Source organism: Oratosquilla oratoria, chromosome 33, assembly GCF_046742065.1.
Source record: "Oratosquilla oratoria isolate Oo_2021 chromosome 33, ASM4674206v1, whole genome shotgun sequence".
In the NCBI taxonomy this organism is placed as follows: domain Eukaryota; kingdom Metazoa; phylum Arthropoda; class Malacostraca; order Stomatopoda; family Squillidae; genus Oratosquilla; species Oratosquilla oratoria.
The window spans coordinates 19,805,565-19,810,564 of NC_134809.1; the positions used below are offsets into that span (position 1 = coordinate 19,805,565).

The 5,000-nt window shown below is 58.5% G+C and overlaps 1 pseudogene; it reads right to left on the bottom strand.

Annotated features, from left to right (window-relative positions):
* Positions 1 to 3,303: 3,303 nt before the first annotated feature.
* The window catches only part of LOC143017924 (uncharacterized), a 6,098-nt pseudogene continuing 4,401 nt past the window's right edge, over positions 3,304 to 5,000 (bottom strand).

Consider the following 5,000-nt stretch of genomic DNA (forward strand, 5'->3'; position numbering starts at 1 on the left):
CACACACACACACACACACACACACATATATATATATATATATATATATATATATATATATATATATATTTGAATACATATATATGTACACACACATAAATATGATGTGTGTGCAAACAATAAAGTCATTTATACATACGGTTACCGTTTAGCTTTTGGGCGACCATATCTGTGTTCTTCTTTTCGGTCTGCTCTCCGAGCTCCCTCGCGCCTCGCCCGGCAGGGAACTTGGAGGACCTGCAGAGTCGAGACGCCCGACCACACGACTTCAGGAAACCAGACGTCGCTTGGATCCATGGATATAAGGTAAGTGACTTTGCCAGTGAGAGAGAACGTGTGTACTCGTCTAAATGCAATGTATAGAATTAGAGCTATATTCGTATAGTCCTGTTTGTAGTCAAAGGTAGCTTTGAATTTGCTTACGCTACCTGATTGCAATGTTTCTTCTTCTAGACAGAAGGGGAGTTTAATGGAAATTGACGTCGCTCGGCAGCTTGCAGGCACCATGGAAAGTAAGGTAAGTGACTTTGTCTAAGTAAGATCACGTATGTATTTACACAATATAGAAGATAAAATGTATAGTCGCAGACTTTCATATCTGTGCTTTCATTGGCTTTGAAATCACTTATGATGTCTGACTGTACTATTTCATCTCCTATATTGCGTCTGCGTGTTTGCGTGTGTGTGTGAGTCTGTGTGTGTGTATGACCCATGAAATGCATGTCGCGCAGCGCAAAAGACTGATTTGTAAGGTCCATAGTGCACGGAAGTTCCCGCAAAACGTGTGACTATCACATGATCCTGCTGGCGTACTAGGTCCAAGGTGTACGCACGTTTCGTGTGATGCCAGTATCGTGTGAAGCACGTTATCCGTGTTAACAATTAAATCTACGTCTTTTGCATCCATGACGGTGTGCTTGTATGTTGACTATATGTATGGGTGAATGTGTGTAGGGAAGACGCGAGATCTGAATCTGCTTATGAGTATGTTTGAATGCTTGTGAATGCTTGCAGTGAATGGAGTCCTGCTCACCCCAGCGTCCCGGAAGGCAGGCGATCGTCCGACGATCGCCCCAGCGTCCCGGTTGGCAGGTGACAAGGAGTTGCCCCAGCGTCCCGGTAGGCAGGTGTCCGGTCTCTGGTCACCCCAGCGTCCCGGTAGGCAGGTAACTGTGTGTTTGAGGGTGTGCCTTTGGTGTGTTTGACTGCATACATGTTTGAGTGCCTGTATGAATGTTTGTATGTGTGACTGATTGAGTGCTTGTTTGAATGCTTGTGAGTGCTTGTAGTGAATGGAGTCCTGGTCACCCCAGCGTCCCGGTAGGCAGGCGATCGTTCCACGGTCGTCCCAGCGTCCCGGTTGGCAGGAGATAAGGAGTTGCCCCCAGCGTCCCGGTAGGCAGGTGTCCAGTCCCTGGTCACCCCAGCGTCCCGGTTGGCAGGTAACTGTGCGTTTGAGATTGTGTGCCTCTTGGTATGTTTCACTGCTTACATGTGTGAGTGCATGTATGAGTGTTTGTATGTGTTAGTGGCTTTGCGCATGTTTGAATGCTTGTGAGTGTTTGTAGTGAATGGAGTCCTCGTCACCCCAGCGTCCCGGAAGGCAGGCGATCGTTCCACGGTCGTCCCAGCGTCCCGGTTGGCAGGTGATAAGGAGTTGCCCCAGCGTCCCGGTAGGCAGGTGTCCAGTCCCTGGTCACCCCAGCGTCCCGGTTGGCAGGTAACTGTGTGTTTGGGATTATGTGCCTATTGGTATGTTTGACTGCATACATGTTTGAGTGCCTGTATGATTGCTTGTATGTGTGAGTGGTTGAGTGCATGTTTGAATGCTTGTGAGTGTTTGTAGTGAATGGAGTCCTGGTCACCCCAGCGTCCCGGTAGGCAGGCGATCGTTCGACAGTCGCCCCAGCGTCCCGGTTGGCAGGTGATAAGGAGTTGCCCCAGCGTCCCGGTAGGCAGGTGTCCAGTCCCTGGTCACCCCAGCGTCCCGGTTGGCAGGTAACTATGCGTTTGAGATTGTGTGCCTCTTGGTATGTTTGACTGCGTACATCATTGATTGCATGTATGAGTGTTTGTATGTGTTAGTGGCTGAGTGCATGTTTGAATGCTTGTGAGTGTTTGTAGTGAATGGAGTCCTCGTCACCCCAGCGTCCCGGTAGGCAGGCGATCGTTCCACGGTCGTCCCAGCGTCCCGGTTGGCAGGTGACAAGGAGTTGCCCCAGCGTCCCGGTAGGCAGGTGTTCAGTCCCTGGTCACCCCAGCGTCCCGGTTGGCAGGTAACTGCGTGTTTGAAGGTGTGCCTCTTGGTATGTTTGACTACATACATGTTTGAGTGCCTGTATGAGTGTTTGTATGTGTTAGTGGCTGAATGCATGTTTGAATGCTTGTGAGTGCTTGTAGTGAATGGAGTCCTCGTCACCCCAGCGTCCCGGTAGGCAGGCGATCGTTCCACGGTCGCCCAAGCGTCCCGGTTGGCAGGTGACAAGGAGTTGCCCCAGCGTCCCGGTAGGCAGGTGTTCAGTCCCTGGTCACCCCAGCGTCCCGGTTGGCAGGTAACTTTGTATTTGAGATTGTGTGGCTCTTGGTATGTTTCACTGCATACATTTTTGAGTGCCTGTATGGGTGTTTGTATGTGTGAGTGGTTGAGTGCATGTTTGAATGCTTGTGAGTGTTTGTAGTGAATGGAGTCCTGGTCACCCCAGCGTCCCGGTAGGCAGGCGATCGTTCCACGGTCGCCCCAGCATCCCGGTTGGCAGGTGACAAGGAGTTGCCCCAGCGTCCCGGTAGGCAGGTGTCCAGTCCATGATCACCCCAGCGTCCCGGTTGGCAGGTAACTGTGTCTTTGAGATTGTGTGCCTCTTGGTGTGTTTGACTGCATACATGTTTGAGTGTCTGTTTGTGTAGTTGTATGTGTGACTGCCTGAGTGCATGTTTGAATGCTTGTGAGTGTTTGTAGTGAATGGAGACATCGTCACCCCAGCGTCCCGGTAGGCAGGCGATCGTTCGACGGTCGCCCCAGCGTCCCGGTTGGCAGGTGACAAGGAGTTGCCCCAGCGTCCCGGTTGGCAGGTAACTGTGTGTTTGAGATTGTGTGCCTCTTGTTATGTTTGACTGCATGCATGTGTGACTGCCTGAGTGCATGTTTGAATGCTTGTGAGTGCTTGCATTGAATGGAGTCCTGGTCACCCAAGCGTCCCGGTAGGTAAGTGATCGTTTCAAGGTCGCCCCAGCGTCCCGGTTGGCAATGGACACGGGCTCGGGCTCGGGCCTGGGCCTGGGCTCGGGCTCGGGCCTAGGCTCGGGCTAGGGCCTGGGCTCGGGCTCAGGCTCGGGCCTGGGCTCGGCCATGGGCTCGGCTATGGGCTTGGGCTTGAGCCTGGGCTCGGGCTCGGGCCTGGGTTTGGGCCTGTGCTCGGGCCTGAGCTCGGGCTCGGGCCTGGGGTCGGTTCTGGGCTCGGGTCTGGGCTAGGGTCTGGGCTCGGGCTCGGCCTGGGCTCGGGCTTGGGATCGGCCCTGGGCTCAGACTCGGGCTTGGGCTCGGTCCTAGGCTCGGGCTCGGGTCTGGGCTCGGGCTCGGGCCTAGGCTCGGGACTGGGCTTGGGTCTGGGGTCAGGCTCGAGCTCAGTCTCGTGCCTGAGCCCAGGCCTGGGCTCGGGCCTGGGATAGGGCTAGGGCTCGGGCTAGGACTCAGCCCTGGGCTTGGGCTCGGGCCTGGGCTCGGGCCCGGATATTGGGCCTAGGTTCGGGCCTGGGCTCGGGATCGGGACTCGGCTCGGGCTCGGGCCTGGGCTTGGGCCTTTGCTCGGGCTAGGGCTCGGGCCTGGGCACGGGTTCGGGCCTGGGTTCGGGTCTGGGCTCGGGCTTTGTCTCGGGCTTTGTCTCGGGCTCAGACTCGGCCTTAGCTCGGGCTTGGGCTCGGGCCTGGGCTCTGGCTCGGGCTCGTTCGTGGGCTCGGGCTCAGGTCTGGGCTCGGGACTGGGTTCGGTTCTGGGGTCAGGGTCGGGCTCGGTCTCATGCCTGGGCTCGTGCCTGGGCTCGGATTTGAGCTTGGGCTCGTGCCTGGGCTCGGGCTAGGGCTCGGGCCTGGGCTTGGGATCGGCCTGGGCTCGGGCCTGGGGATCGGGCCTAGGTTCGGGCCTGGGATTGGGCCTGGGGATCGGGCCTAGGTTCTGGCCTGGGTTCGGGTTCGGGCTCGGGCCTAGGCTCAGCCCTGAGTTCGGGCTCGCGCCTGGGTTCGGGCCTGGACTCGGGCTCGGGCTTAGGCTCGGGTCTGGGCTCGGGCTCGTGCCTGGGGTACGGCCTGAAGTCGGGCCTGGGCTTGGGCCTGGGCCTAGATTCGGGCCTGGGTCTTGGCTTGGGCTTGGGCTCGGGCCTGGGATCGGACTCCGGCCTGGGCTCGGGCTCAGGCTCGGATTTGGGCCTGGTCTCGGTCATGGGCTCGGGCTCGGGCCTAGGCTCGGGCTCATAATCGGGCCTGTGCTCGGGCTTGGGCTTGGGCTCGGGTTCAGGCCTGGGCTCGGGCCTGGGCTAGGGCCTGAGGTTGGGCCTGAGCTCGCTCTCAGGCATTGGCTTGGGCTCGGTCATAGGCTTGGGCCTGGGCTCGGGTTCGGGCCTGGGCTAGAGCCTGAAGTCGGGCCTGGGCTCGGACTCGGGCCTGGGCTTGGGCCTGGGCCTAAAATAGGGCCTGGGCTCTGGCCTGGACCCGCGCCTGGGTTCGGGCCTGGGTTCGGTCTTGGGCCTGGGCTTGGGCTCGGGCCTGGACTTGGGCTCGGGCCTGGACTTGGGCTCGGGCCTGGGCTCGGGCCTGGGCTCGGGTCTAGGCTCGGAATCGGGGCTGGGCTCGGGCCTGAGCACGGGATCAGGCTCGGGCCTGGGCTCTGGCCTGGTCTCGGGCCTGGACTCGGGCTCGCGCCTGGGTTCGGGCCTGGGCTTGGGACTGGGCTCGGTCTTGCGCCTGGGTTCGGGCCAGGGCTCGGGCTTGGGCCTAGGCTTGGGCCTGG